At 46.7% G+C, this 23,118-nt stretch overlaps 1 pseudogene across 1 annotated transcript in view; it reads left to right on the top strand.

The window, feature by feature from the left end:
- Nucleotides 1–23,118, top strand: part of LOC144680085 (gamma-glutamyl hydrolase-like) — a 29,956-nt pseudogene continuing 6,838 nt past the window's right edge. The window contains exons 1-3 of the transcript XR_013576484.1: nt 1–74; nt 7,821–7,987; nt 9,045–9,151. The product of XR_013576484.1 is annotated as a gamma-glutamyl hydrolase-like (transcript). The remainder of the gene's footprint in view (nt 75–7,820; nt 7,988–9,044; nt 9,152–23,118) is intronic.

A 23,118-nucleotide genomic window follows, 5' to 3' on the forward strand; every position in this document is an offset into this window, starting at 1 on the left:
ATGGACCGCTACATCATGTTTCTTGACATGGCCATAAGGCCTTTGAAACAGTCAGCTGTGAGGGCCTTTGGAAAGTAATAGAGAAATTCAGTTGCTCTGAGAAATTCATCACAATGATTTGACAGTTCAATGACAGCATATGCATGTGTCCTGGATAATGGTGAGTCTTCTCACCCATTCCCAGTCATTAATGGATTTAAACAGTGCTGAATGCTAGCGCCCACCCTCTTCAGCATGTTTTTTTCTGTCTGATCTATGATACCTTCCATGATGGTGATTTGGCATTGAAATCCGACGTCACATGGATGGAAAGGTGCTCAATCTGAGACAACTCCCAGCAAAGACCAAGGTCTCCAAAGACATACTTCATGATTTCTTGCCTGCCTAGCTCCCGGTTCAGAGTTGGATATGCAATGTAGCAAGGACTTGTTCGCCAAAGCATGCGGCAACTTCAGCCTTACAATCAGCATGAAGAAAACTGAAATAGTAGACCAGCCTGCTCCAGGAAAGCCCTATATCAACCCCAATATTTCAATATACTCTGCCGGCAGTGGATAAGTTCATTTATTTCGGCAGCACACTATCTCGGGCTGTCTATATTGACGTTGAGACGCATGCATGAATTGCCAAAGCAAATGTGGCCATGGGCAGACCTTGAACATTAGTCTGGGATTGAAGAAGGGCAAGTCTGCCTATTAATCTGAAAGCCTATAGATCAATAGTCCTGCCCACTCTGCTCCAAGAAAATCATCTATGGAGAGTTTGAGTTTGCACTCTCATTGCACTCAAAGGAAGTGCTGCAAGGACACTCTGAAGGCTTTACCTTGGAGTTTTGATATTGACTTCGAATCATGGGAGAAGGTCGCCCTGGATCGCTGCTCCTGGTGCAACCAAATAAAAAATGGTGCAGTCTCCAAAGCAAGCACATATCAGAGGCACAGAAAAATGGAAAGAGAGGAAATCCCGAGTCAGCAATTCATCCAAAACTCAATCATCTGCGGTATCCTGTCCTAGTTGCAGCAGAACTTTCTGGGTGCAGGTTGGCCTTAGCAATCACCTACCAAACACATTAGATAATGGACATGGTCATCTTCACCTTGAAGGGTAAACAATATCCCAGCCTATGTTAGGGTAATTTAAGTCCTTGTTATCGCTTGTAACAATCCCATAGAGACCATTAACTTTAAAAATAATGAATTTCCCAGTGACTGATGGAAATAAACTGAAGGACAGGATTTCATATTTTAGGACTTTTACTGTAAAATCAACATAAATCAAACAGTACTTAACAGGCAATTAATACATTGAACTAAAGAAAAGGTACTTTCACATGAATTAACTAATGCTGGCGTGGTATGTCTTATACTTCCTCTCGCTGTGCACCGTGCTTCTGGCAGATATGTAGCATTACAAGATCCAGTTCCAAGATACTCCCAGCTTTCCAGTAGGCTCATTTCTCCTGCCATGCTAGGTTGAATCTTCCAGTGTCCTACGAAAATTATCCCACTCTGCCTGAGTAAACCGACTTCCATCAGCATTTCCTTGTTGCTTAAATCTTCAAAAGTCCCATTGGTTCCGTTTTCTTCTTTTCAAACAGAGAACCAACTCTCACCAGCATCCCACTTGGCTGCTAACACAAACACAGTCTTTCCCTGCTCTCTCTCTTGCCCTTGGTGTCTCTGTGCCTCTGTATCCAAAAAGCAACTTCCCCTTTTGTGTCCCATTTTTTCCTTCCCTATCTTTCCAGAACAACTTGCATCCAGGCATGTTTAGGATGCTGTAAAGATCCCATCAGATTGGAAAATAGTAACTCCTCTATTCAAGGAGGGAGACAGAAAGCAGAAAACTACAGGTCAGATATTAATCTGTTATAGGAAAAGCGCTAGAATCTATCATGAAGGAGGGTATAGCAGGGCATTTAGAAAATCTTCAAGCAACCTAGCAGAGTCAACATAGTTTTTTAAAAAGGAAATTGTGTTTGACTAATTTATTATAATTCTTTGAGGAAGTAATAAGCAACATGGATAATGGGGAACCTGTAGATGTGGTGTACTTGCATTTCCAAAAGGCTATTGATAAAGTGCTGCAACAAAGGTTGCTATGCAAAATAAGAGCTCAGGAGTGGAATTTTACGGCCCGATCATGGTGGGGGCAGGGCCGTACAAAGCGATGAGTCGTTCAAAAGTCTTGTGACTTTGGCGGGACTGTAAAATTCCGCCAGTGTAAAATTCCACCCCTTAGTATAGAGGCTAACATATTAACATGGATAGAGGATTGGTTAGTTAACAGGAAGTGGAGAGTAGGGATAAATGAGTCATCTTCAGGTTGGCAAGCTGTAACTAAAGTAGTGTCACAGAGATCAGTGCTAGGGCCTTAACTATTTACAATCTATATCACACAATCACAGAATTGTTATGATGCAGAAGAAGGCCATTTGGCCCATTGTGGCTACACCTGCTCTCCGAGTGAGCATTATGACTCAGTGCAATTCTCCTGCCTTTTCCCCGTAACCCTGCACATTGTTTCAATTTAAATAACCATCTAATGCCCTCTTGAATGCCTCGATTGAACCTGTGTCCACCACATTTCCAGGCAGTGTATTCCAGACCCGAACCACTCACTGTGTGAAAGCTTTTTCTCACATTACATTTGTTTCTTTTGCAAATCACTTTAAATCTGTGTCCAATTCAACAACTCCTTGTTCCATAAATCTCCAAATGTCCCATCGGTTCAATTTTCTTCTTTTCAAACAGAGAACTAATTCCCTCTAACTCCTGCTTGGCTGCTGTATCAATGATTTGGATGAAGGGACCAAATATATGGTTACTAAATTTGCTGATGACACATGGCTAGATAGGAAAGTAAGCAGGGTAGAGGACATAGGAATCTGCAAAGGGACATAAACAGGTTAAATGAATGGGCACAAATGTTAGCAGATGGAGTATAATGTGGGAAAATGTGAACTTGTCCACTTTGGCAGGAAGGATAGAAAAGCAGCATGTTATTTAAATGGAGGGAGATTACAGAACTCAGTGGTACAGAGGGATCTGGGTGTTCTGGTTCATGAATCACAAAAAGTTAGTCTGCAGGTACAACAAGCGATTAGGAGGGCAAATGGAATGTTGATGTTTATTGCAAGGGGAAGGGAATATAAAAGTAGGGAAGTTTTGCTACAGATGTACAGGATATTGGTGAGACCATATCTGGAGTACTGTGTACAGTTTTGGTCTCCTTACTTAAGAAAGGATATAATTGCATTGGAAGCAGTTCAGAGAAGCTTCATTTGACTGATTCCTGGGATGGATGGATTATCTCATGAGGAAAGTTTGTGCAAGTTGGGCCTGTAGCCATTGAAGTTTAGAAGAATGAGAGGTGATCTTTTTGAAAGTAGAAGATTTTGAGAGGACTTGACAGGTTGGATTCTGAATGGATGTTTCCCCTTGTGGGAGAGACTAGAACTAGGGGACACAGTTTAAAAATAAGGTGTCTTCCATTTAAGACAGAGATGAGGAGAATTTTTTTCTCTCAGAGTCTGTGCATTTCTCTTCTCCAGAGAGCAGTGGAGGCTGGGTCGTTAAATATTTTTAAGACTGAATCAGATAGATTCATGCTTGACAAGGGAGTCAAAGGTTATAGGAATAGACAGGAAAGTAAAGTTGAGGCTACAATCAGATCAGCCATGAAGTTATTGAATGGCAGAGCAGGCTCAAGGGCCGAATGGCCTTCTCCTGCTCCTACATCATGCAACTGTATATATGTTTAATATCCAGTCCTTCCTTTTTATGAGTCAGGTCTCTGTTATTGTCACAACATCATATTCCCATGTGGCTATTTGCACTGAAGTTCACTAACCTATTTGCATGTTTACACACATGTCCTGTAAATCTAATTTAGATCATATTTCATTCCTTGTTGGTCTGACCCCACCTCATGGGCAGAATTTGCCGTGCCCGCTGGTGGTGGGCACAATAGGTGGCGTGCGTGGAAAATATGGCGTGGCCTGCTTCATGATGGCATGAAGGCAGATTGTGATCATCTGCTCAGCCTGCCGACGTGTTTCACAACAGCACGCAAGTGATGTGCACTTGGCGGCCTTCACCTTGGGGGAACTGAGGTGAGTGAGAGCAGCGTTCTCCACAGCTCGCCTGTTATTCACTGGCCTCGGGGTACTGGGGGCAACTGATGCCTGGCCCCAGAGGTGACTGCTGTGGGGGGGCGAGGGGTTGGGGGGTTGGGGGTGGGACTCCAGGGACACTTACTGGCCAGCCCCAAAGGCGATTGCTGTGGCGGGCAATGGGTGTCCAGGGGCAAGTGCTGGCCAGCCTCGGAGGCAACTGTTGTCAGTGTCGGGAGGGGGGGGCGGGGGTCAAGTGCTGCCCTGGCACTGCATCCCGCGCACAGGCAATTGAGCTGGGGAACAGGGTAAGTGAGGCCACGCATTAGGGACACCTGTATAAACTGACCATGCCTCTGCAACTGAGACAGATCAGGTGCAGCCACAGTGATATGACTGAGGTCAGGCTCCTAGCCTGCTCATTCAAGCATCGTGGGGGCACCAAAGAGCAACCAATCGCTCCATACTTTACACCCCCACACCCCTGTCCCAACTCCCCAGCACAGACTTCGAGTCCGACACCACTTTATTGGACCGTGGAGCAGTTGGACTGCACACGTTGTACAATCTTCTCGCCGACACTGGCCATGTAGGAGTCACTGCTGGAGGCGCTCACAGCCCCTTGCAATCTCAGCATCCTGGTTTGGACCCGTGTTCCCCATGTCGCAGGTTGAAAGGGCAGCCATGCAGCGCACTCATGCCTGGCCATCCGAGGGGTGACCAGCACTCTCCAGGAAGCATTAAGGGGCAGTGACACAGGGCCAGGAAAGGTGCTAAGTACAGCCATGATAACCACGTCTCTCTCTCTTTCATGCTGCAGGAGGATCACATCAGGATCATGGATCCTGGTGACCTGGCTGTATGGCTGATGGCCTACAGAGACTGTAGAAGACGGAGTAGGGAACGACTGAGGCTCCTGGCTGCTCAAAGGCAGGAGCAGCAACCTCAGGAAGAACGGGCAGCAGGGGATCCTGCACACGCTGCCCTGGAACGACAGTGAGCCGTGGGCGGTGGGTGCCTAGCGACACCCAGGATCTATAGACGCCGCCTGCCATTCTTGCAGATGACTGAGAACCAGTATCGCTGATGACTGCGCATGTCTAGGGACCTGGTGGCTCACATCTGCCACTTACTGCAGGACTTGGCGCCAAGGGGACATGGAGGGCATCTAGCGCCAGTGGCTGTGAGAGTGACCGCGGCGCTCAATTTCTATGCCAGTGATTCCTTTCAGGGCTCCACAGGTGACCTCTGTGGGATTTCACAATCCGCCACCCACAAATGCATCCATGAGGTCATGGATGCCATCTTCTCCCTGGTACACAACTTTGTGCATTTCACCCGGGACCGGGACAGCCAGGATGCAAGGGCCATTGGATTCTCCTGGATCTCGGGATTACCACAGATGCAGGGTGTGATTGACTGCACTCATGTGGCGCTCAGGCCTTTGTCACTACACTTGGTGGACTTTATCAACTACAAGGGCTTCCACTCACTGAATGTGCAGCTGGTGTGCGACCACCAGAAATGCATCCTGCAGGTATGCGCACGGTTTCCAGGGAGTGTTCACGACGCCTACATCCTGAGTCGCTTGCAGATCCCTGCAGTCTTCCAGGGTCCACAGAGGCTGCAGGGTTGGCTCCTGGGATACAAGGGCCACCTGCAGAGTCCGTGGCTGATGACACGCGTGCGGCGGCCTCAGACCGCAGCAGTGCGACAGCATAATGAGGCGCATGCAGCAGCTCGCAACTTGGTGGAGCAGACCATCGGGATGCTGAAGATGCGGTTCTGGTGCCTGGACTGGTCTGGTGGAGCCCTGCAATACAGTCCACAGAGGGAGTCATGCATCGTCGTCATCTGCTGCGCCCTTTACAACCTGGTGCTGCAACAGGGAGATGAGCTGGCTGAGGAGGAGATGAAGGAGCCGGAGGTCTTCTCCAATGAGGAGGACGCCGATGGGGATGAGGACGAGGGGGTCCTCGGCGGTGACGATGTCGGGGATGAGGCTCTCGCCCTGGCTAGATGAGGCAAGCGCACTCAGGAGGCCCTCACAGCTGCCAGATTTGTGGACATTGATGACGACATGCAGTGAGGTGTCCCCAGAGATCCTCACACCGCAGTTGTGAACATTTGACTCCAATCTGGCTTATGGCAACACCAATACCTTCTGTGAGAATGGTCCTGTCATGGCAATGTAGTGGAGGCCCTAATAGTCACTCAATCGCAGGAGAATGATGATGATATGCAGCGAGGTCACTCCATAGGTCTTCACATAGCTTCTGAGAATGTCTGACTCCTGTCTGGCCGAGGGCAGCTCATTTGCGCTCTGTGATCAGGGTTATCTCAGAGACACAGCCTTGAAACTTTAGATATACCTGATGCTGTGTCCGCCTTCAGCACCTCAGCCCTCCAGGAGCTGGTGCACAGCATCACAGGTCACAGATGCTGGTGTGATGGGGGCCAGCCCCACCTTAAAGGTGCTGAGAGCACACAGAGAGAATGAGAGAACTCTGTGATGCCTGCCCACTACATTCTGGCAGCAATGACCAGCACTGCCGAGGTGCAGGCATCAATAATGTTTCCAGGGTGAGGCTGGACCATCACTGTGGTCTAAAGGATGCACAGAGCACAGGGAAGAGGCCCTGGACTGAGACACCTGCATTTTATCTTGTGCAGAAAGGTTTCACATCTGAGTGACGAGAACACTGCTCATCAGAACAAGGAATCACAGGCAGGGTGACATTCTTAGGAGTTTATTGACAATCATGAACAGTATGTACAAGTGATCAGCACCCGTGCCCACGTTGTGCAACCACTTTTACTTAACTTTCCTAACCCTGCTGCTATGTCTTGGTGCTCCCTGGACATTCACGATGGAGGCAGCCTGCTGACTGTGACGTCGTCTGTGATGACTTTGGTGAGCGTCCTCTGGAGGGCCGAGACAGTGGGCCATGGCCTGCTTTCAAGGTCCTGCTGTGTGGTAGTGGCACCCTCCTCAGCCTGTGGATCTGGAGCTGCGGAGGTCACAGGAAGAGGGGATTCGGATGGGCCAGTCACTCCCAGGGTCACCTGGGTGGATGGCCCCGTAGCATGCACCTGCTGATCCTCCTCCCTGTGGGTGCCCGAGAGCCCCTGGCTGACTCCATGAGCGGAAGGGGTAGCTGAATTGAGATCGAGCTGCCCAGCACCCCTCTCCTGTACACACTGTTGGAGATCAACTATGGCATCAGCGTTGGAGTTCAGCCCGCACTGCAGTGCAGGAGCGACATCCTGGACCAAGGCCTCCATGTTGCTGCCATCCTGCCAGTGTTGACATCGGTGTGTTGGCATGCTGGCGCTATCATCTCAGCCTGAAGTCAGACGGACTCCTCCATCGTGCCTTGCAACCTGAGGAGTGCAGTGGACATCCTTTCCTGATGTTCCCGAGATTGCCTTTGCAGCTCCAGCGAGTCCAGAGGCTCGTTATCTGACTTGGACTCAGCAATGTTCTGGCCTCCAGCAGTCCTCCGAGTGCCAGGGACCTGGGAAATCTCTGCCTCCGCCTGCTGTGGATCAGAAAGTGTGATGTGATCACCAGATTGTGATCCCAAGGCTACTCTAAAGCTAGGTCCCATCGAGGTGTGTGATAGTTTGTCAATGCAATAAATGGAAATACACTGCTAATAAAATTTAAGTTTAGTAGCAATTGGGTGTATTATTTTTGTTGAAGGTGTTATTGCTATTTATCTGACTTAACAACAAATGATGAAGGGATCCACTTCCTAGTGTGGGCCATTTGTCTTGGGTTTGAAGAATTAACAGTTCTTGTCAGTGGAGAAAACCTTTTTGCTACAACAAACACTACTAATCTACCTCTCCCTTTGAATTTTACAAATGGTAAGATGCTGAAAATTCCTTTCAGCTTTCCGATAGTGTTGCTCATTATACAATCTACTATATTGTTCTAATACTCTAGATAATTACACAATACAACAGGTGTATTTTGTTATCAAGTTTCCTGCCAGCCAAATATTCATTGCATTGGGCGCCGTTTGTCTGCAATTCTTCAGAATTGATTTTTAAAAAATCAGTATATTCTTAAAACATTAAAATGTGTGAATATATGTATCTACTTTGTTATATGCCTTGGCTTTTCTTCCACACGATTTTATTGAATAACCAAAAATGTCTCCTCCAGCCTCTTTAGATTATACATTTTCAATGAATGTTCAAGTCAGATTTTTACATTTAGGCAATAAATGCTGCTGCTCCTGATTAGCAGGTCAGTAATGATCATACATTTAAGTTTACCACGTAAATTTGGATATGGAACCATACTTAGTTGAAAATCTATTACAGGAACGGCTTTTTGCTTGGCTTCCTGAATAATAAAAGGAACAGTACTGAAGATGTCCACTACAATGTACTTTCTGCAATATTGCGGCTGTTGCATTGCTCATGAAAAGTGATTTATTGCAACATGAATGCCCACAGGACTGATATCCTTGTATGCTTACCAGATATAACTTAAGTTTCATCAATGTTTAATTAAAACATGTTGAACTTATTAAGGGTAATACTTTCAATAGGTAATATTTTAATACATCATAACATCTATAATTTCAATCTGTAATACTGCCCACAATTTGGTGTCCAATTAAAAAAATAAAGATTTTCATTTATGTAGTATTTTTCATGACTTGGGGATGTCAAAACTGCCTTATGACCAATGAAGTAGTTTGAAGCGTTGATATGGTTGAAGTGAAGGAACTGCAGCAGCTAGGCCCTCCAATCACCAATGCATTAAGGACTGAAAAATTTGTTTTGGTGATACTATTTGAGGAATAATTACTGGCCAAGCATGACCAGGATCCTGAAAATGAAGAATTCATCATTAAGGAATTGAAAGAATAGCTGAATAAATGTTTGTCTCACTTTCTGTTACTTTGTTTAGATGCTCTCCATAGTCAAATGTTCAAGAACTTTCCTAAAAACCTGTTGCAAGCATTACAAATCAAACCTCTGGCAGGACACTACCACACTTGGAGCATCTCTGTGAAGGTAGGAATTAGGGAGCCTTTTCAACTGTAATTCTTTTATTTAATATACTTTGAGTAAATTATAATTATGCTTAACTCATAATTACACAGTTCTTTAATATACTCATTTTAGGTTTAAAAAGTAGAAACACAAGTTGATAGGGTTTTTGTTGTCTTTGAGAGATTTTCTTCAATTTAAGTTGTAGTTTATCAAAAAAAAACCATAAAATCAAGGTTTAAATGATGAAATCTGTTCATTTTTATGTATCTATAGTGAATCATTTTCTGTTGAATAAAGTTCAACTCTGATTGGAGATTTTTGAGGGCTGGTATATTTTGGCCTGATCTATGTTGAAATGTAGCTTTTTAAAGCCGGTTTGCAAGTTGACACTGAAGACAAGGAAAGACATGTTATTTTTAAAGTGCAAAATATTTTTTAAAAAGTTATGTTGAGGGCCAGTTAATGGAGGGGAACTGAATACATTTCAAAGTTGGCACCCATTGTCAACATCAGGACTCACAGTTGAGATAAAGGGCAAATTAGGTACAGGTAGAATTCCTTTTAATCTATTTTAACAATCCCTACCCAAAACTTTTAACATTATTTTTGCTTTCAAGTGTACTAAATGCTCTGAATTACTATTTGACATCAAAAGCTCTAATTTGGAATGAATTTGACATCAAATTTGATAGTGCACTCAAAACCAAAGCCAGCGCACTCAAAGCTATAGCCAGCGAGCTCAAAGCCATCCAGCGTGCTCAACAAACTGCACTGAAAAATACAAGGAAATTAATTACGTAAATAATATCTGAATTTATTCGGTTTTTTGTTTAGTCCAAAAACATTGTTCCACTGTACAGTACATGCTTGGCAGCATCACCTGATCCCCATCAGTTCTTAATTCATTTTTAGTCTCAGGGTCTATATTTTCCACTCACCCCCAGGTCTTGGGATCTAAACTCTCCCCTCTGTCTCCCCTTCCAGTGTCATCTCTCTCTCCCCCATCTCTGTCTGGCCTCCGAACTCTCCCCCACACCCCCCTCCCTCCTGCCTCCAGACCTTGGGCCCCACCAAATTCTGGGCCTCTCTCTGCGGTTGAAGGGCCTCTCTCTGGCCTCTCTTCCACACCCCCCTCTTCTCGCCCCGACCTCTCTTGCCTCCCTGCTCCTCCTGCCCTGACCTCCCTCGCCACTCCCCCACCAACCTCCCCAATACTTCCCTTGTTCTAACGATCTGCGTTGTTCCCATGCTGGCTTCAAACCTGCAACATTGGCTGTCCAGAATATGTCACTTCCGGCTTCCAGCTGGCCCTTTAAATGGAGATCTTCGGTTGGCGGGGGAAGGGAAAAGTGGGGAGGGAAAAGTGGGGAGGTGGGAGGGAAATGGGGTGAGGGAAATGAGGACAGGGGGAGATAAAAGGGGGGAGGAGCTAAGGGAGCATGGAGGGGGGTGAGGGGGAAGAGGGGGCTGAGGGGTGGGCGATGGGGGTGAGGGGTGGGGAGAGGGGGGTGAGAGAAAGGGGATGAGGGGCTGAGGGGTGGGCAAAAGGGGTGAAAGGTGGGTGAAGGGGGTGAGAGAGAGAGGTGGGGGGAGGAAGAGAACTGCTGAAATCTGAGCGGTAGGGAATGGGTGTTCTTTTCTGGTTTGGATTTTTACACTTGTCAAGGTAAATGCAAAGGACTGAGCCACCTTCCTGCTGGGATTTTCCAGCCCTGCCAGGGGCTGTGGCTGGGCATGGTGGGGGGGGCAGGGTTATAAAGAAAAATATATAAGTACCTCACCAAAACAGGGTCAGCTTTTTCTAAATTTAGCTCAGTTTTATGATGTTTGAAGCTATCAAAATTCAGAAATATGGAAAATAAATTCTATGATCACTTTTGGTGTCCAAATGCTTAAGTGATGCTGCTAATTGCAAATGTTTGAGCACTTTGGTTTGGGGAATATTGATGACATTATTGTCAGTTAAGGTACTTGTAATGGGTTAAAATTCTGGAACTCTCTCCCTACAGCACTGTGGGTGTACCTGCACCACATGGACTGCAGCGGTTCAAGAAGGCAGCTCACCACTCCCTTCTCAAGGGCAATTAGGGATGGGCAATAAATGCAGGCCTAGCCAGCAACGCCCACAACCATGAATGAATAAAATAACATGATAGTGAAATGATTGTTTTTGAGTGCAACTAATATCAATGTGTACAAATGGACGCTGTTGAGCGCAAATGATGTCAAACTTTTCAGTTGGGGATGTGACTCAGCAACGACTTGAAAGAATATTCAAACTAGGACTTTATTTGCCCGCCCCACCTTATTCCATTTAGAATTACTTGATGAGAGGAAAGACCTTCTGTCATTGCCCCAAGTTGAAATGAGATCTAAAATAAAAACAAAAAATGGTGGAAAGAAACAGAGGGTGGAATCGTCCCAGATGTGCACTAAGTGCGGTAGCAGGCAGGAATAAGGACGTTTTACCCACTGCCCGCAATGGCGGCTTTTCATGCCATATCATCCCAATTCTGCCCCATTAATTATGCATTCCCGGGAAACACGCCATTGCTGGTGGGCGGCCTCCGATTCACTCACCGCGCCATCACCTCGTCGCTTCCTAATGTCGGGCACTATATTTAAAGTGCAGCCACGTGCACACCTCTCAGTGCTTCTAGCCTAAGACTGCTGTACAGAAAACATGGCCCCAAAAGGCAAAAAGACAGCAGCAGCCACCCCACCCCAACCAATCCAGTGATGCGTCCCTGGAATGTCTTTTGTATGCCGTGGAGGTCCGCCAAGATATCCTCTACCCCCGCTCTGGCCACGGCAGGGGCAGCAACATCACCAATCTGGCTTGGGAGGCCAACACTGACCACAAGATATCGGCCATCCTGTACAACAAGAGGCTGAACGGTTTCATCCGTGCCGCCAAGGTAAGTCAACCATCTCATGGTAAACTCACACACTTACAAACCATCACACATTCTCATCTCACTTACTGCCAACTCAGGGGACATCACCATTCACTCTCACATCTCCATCTGGCCTCATCTGCTCTGGAGATTGCCTCCTCATCCTGCCCATGGATCCACTCAGCACACACACACACACATGCACACCTGCCATGCTTCTCATTTGGCCGGGCATGTGCCTTGCTCACACTCACTCCATCTGTCTTTATACAGGACAAGATCGCTCAGATTACATAGGAGAGGTCCCAGACCGGTGCTGGAGTGCCAGGCATCAAGGTCCTCACTTCCTTTGAAGATCACACGTTACAGCTGGCCGGAGAGGATGTGGACCATTACTGCAGCAACGGCGAGGTCGGTGCCAAGTATCCAAATGAGGATCATCCACTAGATCATCCCTCTGGCAACTCAACTGTGGGTCCACTGTTCTGTGTAGCGTGGCAGCCATGCACTAATAATCTCCATTTTCTCCCATAGGCATGTACGTCATATTGCCCTCAAGCAACCTTGGCCCCGACTCCAGTGCTGATAGCACCTGGATGAGGACCCAAGGGACAGCACCCACGAAGATCCGTCACAGCGCTCACCCACATCCTCCACCAGCGCAATGACACACACCTCGGTGGGACCTACATGTACAGCAGACTCATGTTCACAATCTGTTCCACAGCAGGTGGAAGCAGGACACCCTAGGTCACTGCACTCGAGGACTGCTGCAGGCAAGGGGCCTGCTGAGTCTCCTGATTAAGATGATGAGCATCTGGACTCAGTCCTCAAACAGTTGTTGGAGCTGCAACAACAATCACGGGAACAGCAGAATGGGATGACAGCTGCACTCCTCAGATTGCAAGGTACAATGGAGGAATCAGTCCGTTTTCAGTCTGAGGTGATCGCGCCGTCATGCCACTGTACTGAGGTCAAGATTGGCAGGATGGCAGCTGCTATGGAGACCTTGGACCTGTGCAGGCTCATCTCCATCACTGATGCCATAGTTGGCCTCCAACAGTATGAACGTGAGAGGGGTATGAGGCAGCTTGATCTCACTCCAGCTTCACCTTCTCCTCAAGGAGTCAGCCAGGGGTCCTCGGGCACCCATAGGGAGGAGGTTCAGCAAGTGCACACCATGGGGCCATCCACCTAAATGATTCTGGGAGTGTTCCATCCAAATCCCCTCTTCCTGTGACACTAGCAGCTACAGCTCCACAGGCCGAGGTGGGTGTCACTGCCATTCAGCAGGACCTGGAAAGCAGGCCGGGGCCCTCCAGGTCTCAGCCCTCCAGAGGACACCAGCCAAGTTCATCACAGACAGGGTGTAGCAGTCAGCAGGCTGCCTCCACCTCCGCTGTGGATGTTGGGGGAGCAACAAAACATAGCGGCAGGGTTTGGAAGGTTAAGAGGATGTAACTCTTTCGAGTTATCAACAGTCACAGATTGCAACTCTTTCGAGTACATTCACAGTTCTTGGTTTCCGGGAGTGGGACATGAACCCGCAACCCTCTGATTCAAAGGCGAGGGTGCTATGAACTGAGCCACAGCTGACATTGCACAGCCTGGGCATGGGTGTTAATCACTTCTGCATAATATTCACTGTTGTAAAAAAACTCCCAAGAATGTCTCCTTGCCTGTGGCTCCTTGTTATGATGAGCAGTGCTCATGTCACTCAGAGGTGAAACCTTGGTCCCTGCATAAGATAAAGGCAGGTGTCTCAGTCCAGGGCCTCTCCCTGTGCTTTGTGCAACCTTCCCATCAGTCATGCCGGCACCTCAATGGGGTTTGTTATTGCTGCCAGAATGTCCTGGGCTGAAAGCACAGAGTTCTGTCATTCTCTCTGTGTGCTCTCAGCACATTTGAGGTGTGGCTGGCTGCCCATCTCATCAGCATTTGTGCCCGGTGACATTGTGGTCCTGATGGATTCAGCTCACAAAGGATGTCATAGTATCAGGAGAAGTCAAAGTTTCCCCACTGCATCTCCATGATATGACCCTGTTCACAGAGAGTAAGTCAGCTGCCATCAGCCAGACAGGAGTCAGACATTCACATAAGCTATGTGAGGATCTATGGAGTGTCCCCATTGGATGTCATCATCATCCTCCTGGAATGTAGGGACTATGGGCCTCCGCTGCATCACCATGACAGGAGCCTTATCATGGAGGGTACGTGCACTGCCCTCAGCCAGACAGGAGTCAAATGTTCACAGATACAAAGTGAAGAACTATGGTGTCTCCTCACTGCATGTCGTCATCATCCTCCATGAATCTAGCAGCTATGAGGACCTCCCAAGTGTGCCTGCCTCATCTGGCCAGTGTGATGGGCTCATTGCCGCCACCCTCGCCTTCGAGGGCCTCCATGGCCTCATTCCCGTCGACGACGTCTTCATTGGAGGAGACGTGCAGCTCATCCATCTCCTTCTCAGCCAGCTCCTCTCCCTGTTGCAGTGCCAGGTTGTAAAGGGTGCAGAAGGTGACGATGATGTGTGACACCCTCTGCAGACTGTATTGCAGGGCTCCACCAGACCAGTCCGGGCAACGGAACCTCATTTTCAACATTCCTATTGTTTGCTCCTCCAAGGTGCAAGTTGCAGCATGAGCCTTATTGTAGCTTTGCTCTGCTACAGTCTGAGGCCATTGCACGGGTGTCATCAGCCACGTCCCTCTGCGGGTAGACCTTGTCCCCAAGGAGCCAACCCTGCAGCCTCTGTGGACCCCGGAAGATGTCAGGGATCTGAGACCTACTGAGAATGTAGGAGTTGTGGACAATCCCTGAGAACCGTAGACCTGTAAGATGCATGGGTGCACACCAGCTGAACATTCAGTGAGTGGAAGTCCTTGCGGTTGATGTTGTTGGCTGCTTGTTGTCATGGTGATGTGATCACCACGTGAGTGCAGTCGATCGCACCCTGCACCTGTGGAAAACCCGAGATCTGGGCAAATCCCAGCGATCTTGCATCCTGGCTCTCCTGATCCCGGGCAAAATGCACAAAGTTGTGTGTTTTTGCCAAGCTGATGTCCATGACTTTTGATGCATTTTTGTGGGGAGGCTTGCACTATCCCACAGGGGTCACCTGTGGAGCCCTGACAGGAACCACTGGCATAAAAATTGAGCGCCTTGGTCACTTTCATGGCCACTGGCAGCTGGCACCCTCCATGTCCCTGTGGCGCAAAATCCTGGAGCAGGTGGCAGATGTGACTGACCAGTTCCCTAGACATACGCGTCCTTGGCAACAGTGGTTCTCGGTCATCTGCAGGAATGAGAAGGGCCATCTATAGAGCCTGGGTCCAGCTGGACACCGACCAGCATCAGCTCGCTGTGGCTCTTCAGCGACGTGTGCGGGTGCTCCAGCCACCCTTTCTTTCTGGGGCTGATGCTCTTCCCTCTGTTCAGCCAGGTGCCTCCGTCACTCTCTTCTCCTTCGTCTCCACACTCTGTAAGCCATGAGGCATACAGTTAGGTCACCAGGCTCCATGCCCCTGATGTACTCCTCCTGCAGGATGAAAGAGAGAGATGCGTGGGTTAGCATGAGTGCACTAAGAACCTTTCTTGGTTAAGCCTGAAGGCCCTTTAACGCATACCAGAGAGTGCTAGCTACTACTTGGATGGCCAGAGTTTAGTGTGCTTCATAGCTGCCTGAATCCCCACCCACCTCCGCCCCACTCCACCTGACTGATAGGCGGCAGCTTTGCCCATTGGACTGCATGATGTGCTCTCAGCTCAGGTACAGTCATTCTCATAACCCGCACTGCAAGGCTGCACCATTAGCTTGAACCATGGGGGAGACTGGTCCAAACCTGAATGTTGACATTGTAATGGGCTGTGATCAACTCCACCAGTGACTGCTCCATGGCCAGCTTTCACAAGGAGATTAAATAACATGCCCAGTCATCCAATTGTTCTGCATTCCACTATAATGCTCATTAGTTTACAGTTTATGTCCAAGGGGTGAATAGCTCTGGAGCATTTGATATTTGATGTCACTTTCATGCCTCTGCGTTGCTTGAGTGGGCAGATAAACTAGACGCCTGACTCCATGCATATCAATGTAGCTGCGCCTGAACTGTCTCAGCTGCGGAGGAATGGTCACTCTATACAAGGTTTCCCTGTTGTGTGGCTGCTTCCGACCACCCCTCCCCACCCCCTCCACCCCCCCCTCCCCCCCCCCACCCCCACCTCCCCCCCACCCCCACCATGTGCTTGTGAACTACCATCAACTGCAGTGCAGCCCTCGCCCCCACACCCCAACTCACCCCAACCGCAGAGCAGCCCTTGCCTTGGCACTGCACTGTCAGCCAGGCAGGAAAAAGTGATTTGCCTCTGCCCCTCACCTGAGTGCGCAGCACCTCAACTTATAAGTCCAACAGGTCACCTTTGCGTCCTTTGCGCAACTCACCTCTGAGTTCCCCTCGAAGTCCAGCTCGCCAGGTGCAGGCCTTATAAATGCTGTTCATGTACGGATGATCCAGCTTGGATAGATGATTCAGGCAAGCAGGGCTTATAATAATATGCAGATGTGTTAAAATGAAGTTCCCGATGTCCGGCTGCAGAAAAGGCAGCTCGTCACTGACGGGCGAAGCAGATGATCACAAACTAGTTTCACGACATCATAAAACCAATTTTTGGCTTTCCTGCCATATTGTCCGCTCATGCCCATCACCAATGGGCACGGAAAATTCTGCCCAGAGTTAACATTTCAGGTTTTTCAGGACTGAAGATAGAAATGCAAGAGTTTTTAAGGTAGTGAAAAGGGAGAAGGGGCAGGAAGAACAAACGAAAGTGGTAATGGATATAGTAAAGAAACAAAGGGCATGTTCAAATTAGATGTGAATGGCTACATAAAAAACATCTGAGTGCAGCATGAGGGGATAAAGAAAGAAGCAAGACACGACCAACATAATAAGAATAGAGAAGGAAAAAGCACACAGAACATGATGGAAGCAGAGGTTAAAACATAAAATTGTTGAACTTGATGTGAGTCCAGAAAGCTGTCGAATGCTGAGTTGAAGGTGCTGTTCCTTCAGCTTGCTTTGAGCTTCACTGGAACACTGTAGCAAGCCATGGACAGAAAGGTCAGCACGGAGGCAAGGTGGAGAATTAAAATGACAAGTGGTCGGAAGCTCAGGGTCAGGCTTGCGGACTGAACGGAGGTGTTCCACAAAGTGGTCACCTAGTCTGCATTTGGTCTCCCCAATGTGGAGGACACCACATCAAGAACAGTGAATACAGTACACTAAATTGAAAGAAATATAAGTAAATTGTTGTTTCACTTGGAGGGAGAGTTTGGGACCTTGGACAATGAGAAAGCAGGAGGTGAAAACCTAGGTGCTGCATCTCCTATGCTTGCACGGAAAGGTGGTGTAGGGAAGGAAGGGGTAATTAGGAGGTGACTGAGGAGTGGGCTAAGGTGTTCGCTGAGGAAATGGTCCCTACGGAATGCAGGAAGGAGAGGACAAAGGAAGACGTGTTTGGTGGTGCGTTCACACTGGAGCTGGTGAAAATAATGGAGGATAATTCACTTGAATACGGAGGCTGGTGTATAATGTGGGAAAATGTGAGGTTGTCCATTTTTATGGGATGAATGAAAAAGAAGCATATTATCTAAATGGTGAGAGATTGCAGAGCTTTGAGAGGCAGAGGGATCTGGGTGTCCTAGTGCATAAATCGCAAAAGGTTAACATGCAGGTGCAGCAATTAATTAGCACAGCTAATAGAATGTTATCATTTATTGCAAGGGGAATTGAATGGAAGAGCAGGGAGGTTATGCTTCAGCTAGACAGGGCATTGGTAAGACCACATCTAAAGTACTGTGTACAGTATTGGTCTCCTTATTTAAGGAAAGATGTAAATGCATTGGAAGCAGGGAGAGAAGGTTTACTAGATTAATACCTGGAATAGGCAGGTTGTCTTATGAGGCAAGGCTAGACAGGCTAAACTTGTATCAGCTCAGGGCCCACTCGCCGACGCTTAAAATAATGCATGGTGACGTCGGGGGGAACTCCCAATGTCACCGCGCCCGATTTAAATTTTCAGGAAGGCAGGAGCACAGCAAAATCAGCTACACGCCCGCCGACCTGTCAATGGCCAATTGAGGCCATTAACAGGATCAATTAAGTAATTGAAGGACCTGCCCGTCCAACCTTAAAGTTGGCGGGCAGGCCAGGAGCCCCGGCAGGAACTAGAAAAAATATGAAACCTCATCCACGGGCGGGATGAGGTTTCATGTAGGCTTTAAAAAATTTTAATAAAGGTTTTGTAAAAATTATGGACGTGTCCCAACGCATGTGACATTGTCACAAGAGGGGACATGTAAGGAAAATTTTATTTTATTATTTTTGTCTTTTTTACATGTGCAGCTGATCTCCCTGAGGCTGCACTTAGCCTCAGGGAGATGAGTGTGCTCTTTTGTGCGCATGCGTGAAAGAGCACATTCTTGATTTTGGGATTCCCCCCCGCACAGGGAACGCATAGCACTTCCCTGCGGGTGTCATGCTGGGCGGGCCTTAATTGACCTGCCCACGTAAAATGGCGCCGTGCCTCCAATCAGGGGCTCCGATCGGAAGCGCGCCTATACGCGCCGCCCATCAATTTCCCCCCCAACAGGGGGAAAATTCAGCCCAAGATATACCTTTAAGTTTAATTTGTATTTCTGTATTTTGTGAATTAAAAGGATGAAACCTGGGATCTAGTTTCATTTTTAAGTGGGGACAGCAGGTCTAAGGCTTTGTTTGTGTGCCTGCATTCTAATAAGATTTTACAACTCTTGAAGGGAAGTTAAAACAAACGTTAAAAAACTGTGCCTAGCAACAGGGGTCCAGAGAGAGGAACCCACAGAGACAGAGAAAACTAGAAAAGCAGTTTAAGTTCAGTTTGAGTTCAGTTGGAAGCAGCATAGCAGAGGGACAGATAGCAAGTCCTAAACTGAAGTTGAAGCCAGCATTCCAGAGAGGCTGGACAGAAGAGGAAACTGCAGGAGCAGGTTCCAGAAACTGAAGAACAAAGTCCCCAAAACCAGGGAGTGAAACAGGACAAAATCCCAAGAAGATCTTCTAGTCAAAGGAAGGACAGGAACCTGGAAAAGGCTCTGTTAAGTGACGTTAAGAATGAGAAGCAGAGAAAGGCTCCAAGCTTAAATGGAGAACGCTGCAGGACGCAGATTTAAAGCAATATAAGCTTGCAAGAAGCTCGAAGATCCAAAGGGCCAGCTGAAGGTCTCTAACTCTTTACTATGGGCATGTGAAGCAGTGGTGTTCTGTTGGCACAGCTGAGTCAATGAGAGAGAGTGCGTGGAAGAAAGCTTGAATGCACATGGTGATCCAGGAGAGTTCAAAACCCTGGAGGTGGACCCTTGAGAAACATGTCTGATAGAAAGCATCGTTTGGGAGAAGATTGCAAAGTGAGTTCTTCGAGAGTGGAGATTGGAAACCCTGTGTGAAAGGCGGAGCTCAGTGAGACCAGTTGGCTCACAGTGTGACAAGTGTCTGGGGAGGGAGTCGATGAGAAATCCATAGCATCTGTTTGGGGTGGCATCTGTCACTTGGTTTCAGAGTGTGGTGTGTCTGACCACAGGTCGCCTATTGATTTACATGGATTGTATACTTATCAAAACATTTGAATATAAAATAGCTTTTGTAATTTCTGTTAGCCTTACAAATCTGTATATATTGGTAAAGATATAATTGTGGGTGAAGGAGTATTGTAATATAATTCATCTTTTCTTGTTTAATAAATGTTTTATTCTTCTGTTAAAAGCTCATCAACTGACTCCCGTGACCCTGTTCAGTAGCCACTCTTCGTGTATCTAAACAAAAAAGTTAGGATCTATCAAGCCAGGCTCCACCCTGGGATCTGGCTTGTCCAATAATAACATCAGCTGGGATCATAACAAGAGTAACAGATGACTTGATTGAACCATATAAGATCCTGAGTGGATTTGACAGGGTGGGTTTGGAAAGGATGTTTCCTCTTGTGGGAGAATCTAGAACTGGCGGCCACTGTTTAAAAATAAGGGGTCACCCATTTAGGACAGAGGTGAGGAAAAATGTCTTCTTTCCAGAGGGTTGTGAGACTTTGGAATTCTCTTCCTCAAAGGTGTTTGAGGCAGTGTCTTTGAATATCTTTAAAGCAGAAGTAGATAGATTCTTGATAAGCAAGGGGTTGAAAGGTTATTGGTGGTAGTCAGGAGTGCGAAGTTGAGGTTAAAATGAGATCAGCCATGATTTTATTGAATAGTGGAGCAGGCTCGATGGGCCTACTCCTGCTCTTAATTCATAAGCTTGTATGGTGGAGTGGAAAATGAAATCTAGTCCTACAGGTTTAAGGGTCATAGAACATGGCCACCTTCTGCTTTGTAACAATTCTAAGATTCTGTGATTACTGCTCAGAAATTGCTCAGTTCATCCACTAAATCTGCACCAGTGTTTTTGTCCACATGAGCTACGTAAATGATTCCACTCTGCTACTTGCTCCCATTCCTTTAATATTCCTCTTTAAACAATGATCTATTTTTTACAAAAGATTTTATGACTCTACTCTAACAACACTTTAGAAATTGTGCTAAACTTGTATCAAACCTTAGTTAAATGCATTTGGAGTACTAGACAGTTCTGGTTGTCTTATTATACAGAGCATATAGGGTCACTGGACAGAGTGTACCAGAAGATTTACAAGGATGATATCAAAACTGTGGGATTATAATCATCAGGAAAGGATGAACATGTTGGGTCTCTTTTAATCTTGAAAAATCAAGGTGGAGGGGTGACCTAATAGAAGTCTTTAAAATTATATAAGGTTTTGATAGAGTAGACTCAGAAAATATTTCCAGTTGTGTGGAAGAGCAAAGCTAGAGAATATTAATATAATTAGTCACCAAGACGTCAACTGTGGAACTCATAGAAACTTCTTTATCCGAGAATAGGAATGGGGAACTCGCTACCACAGAAAGTAATTGATGCCTATTGTATAGATGCATTTCAGGAGAAGATGGCTAAACATATGAGGGAGGAGAAAAAAAGTTTATGCTATTATTTACATGAGGAAGGATGGAAGAAGGTCATAAGAGCTTCAGGAGTAGGAATAGGTTGTTAGGTCCTCAAGCTTGTTCCGCCATTCAGTAATATAATGACTGATCCTTGACCTCAATTTCACTTTCCCACCTGATCCCTATATTCCTTGATTCCCTTAAGAATTCAAAAAATTAGCAATCTCTGACTTGAATATACTTAAGTACTGAGCATCCATAGCCCTCTGGGGTAGAAAACTCCAAAGATTCACAACCACCTGAGTGAAGAAATTTCTCCTCAAGTGAGTTCTAGATAGTTGACTCTTTATCCTGAGCATACCGCCCCTGGTTCTATACTCTCCAGCCAGGGGAAACAGCCTCTCAGCATCTGCTCTCATAATCTTACACGTTTCAATTCTACTTAATCTCTCCTCATAGGCCAGCCTTTTTATCCCAGGAATCAACGAGTGAATCTTTGTTGTACCCCTTTAAAGCAAGTATATCTTTAGTATGGAGACCAAAATGATGTTTGAATGGAGTATAAGTGCCAGCATTGGCCAAATGGCCTGTTTCTGTGCTGAAACTTCTATGTACTTCGATATCAAACAGCTAATGTTTTATATAGCTAGAACTAGTTGGCAATCTAGGCAAATTAGGACAGTTGTTAATGATAAAATTAATTCTGTTTTAGATGAAAGGAGGTTGGGTGAAAAAAAATGCTCTCAGGCAACTTGTACAGATAGCTGGAAACTTTCCTTTCTGAATAGTGTCCTCATTGTAATTCAAATGGGCAGATTTTCATGGAGGAGATGGGGAAAGTTGAGTCAGGAAACTTTGCGACCCAGCAGACCCATCTGCTTTAAAAGGCCCTCAGTCATTATATTTTTGTTCTGGGGAAACGGGGTAGGATGGTGTTGGGCAGGCCCCAAGTGGCAATGGAAGCAGGTGGATGGCAAGGCTGGCAGGCTAGACTTCCATTTACTGGGACATCGACCCAGTATTACTGATGATTGTCAGACCTTCAAACTCTTGCCACCACACCAATCCTCATATCCCCCATCCCAGTCTATGTCCATCATACCTCCTCCTTTCTTCATCATAACACCTCCATGCCCCTCATACCCCATAGCCCCTTATAATCTCGAGCCCCCTCCAGGCTCCCATATATCCTCCAAAGCCACTCGCCCAGTATCCATATTGGCAGACCTTAGGATGTATTTGAAAAGGACATTAAAAACAAATAAGCTTCTAACAATCTAACCTCATACTAAGATGGCATAGTGGGAAAAAAAAACATTCAAAAAACATTAAATCCTCTCAAGCGGTCAATCTGTTGTAAAAAACAAACATCTTTTTCACTAACCATATTAAAGACAGCTAATTCAATCTTTAATAACCATCTTCAGCTACTTCCTCAATGACCTTCCGTCCATCATAAGGCCAGAAGTGGGGATGTTCGCTAATGATTGCACAATGTTCAGCACCATTCGCAACTCCTCAGATACTGAAGCAGCCCATGTCCAAATGCAGCAAGGCCTGGACAATATCCAGGCTTGGGCTGACAAGAGGTAAGTAATCTTTGCGCCACATAAGTGACAGGCAACAAGAGAGAATCTAACCATCCGCTGCTTGATATTCAATGGCATTACTGTCACCAAATCCCCCACTATCAACATCCTGGGCCTTACCATTAATCAGAAACTGAACTGGGCTAGCCATATAAGTACTGTGGCTACAAGAGCAGGTCAGAGATTAGGAATCCTGTGGCAAATAACTCACTTCCTGACTCTCTAAAGCCTGTCCACCATCTAGAAGGCACAAGTCTGGAGTGCGATGGAATACTCTCCAGTTGCTTGGATGAGTGCAACTCCCATAATACTCAGGAAAATTGACACCATCCAGGATGAAACAGCCCACTTGATTGGCACCCCATCCACAAACATTCACTCCCTCCAACACCAGTGAACATTGGCAGCAGTGTGTACCATCTACAAGATGCACTGCAGCAACTCACCAAGGCTCCTTAGACAACACTTCCAAACCCA

This window comes from Cetorhinus maximus, chromosome 4, assembly GCF_964194155.1.
Source record: "Cetorhinus maximus chromosome 4, sCetMax3.hap1.1, whole genome shotgun sequence".
Lineage (NCBI taxonomy): Eukaryota > Metazoa > Chordata > Chondrichthyes > Lamniformes > Cetorhinidae > Cetorhinus > Cetorhinus maximus.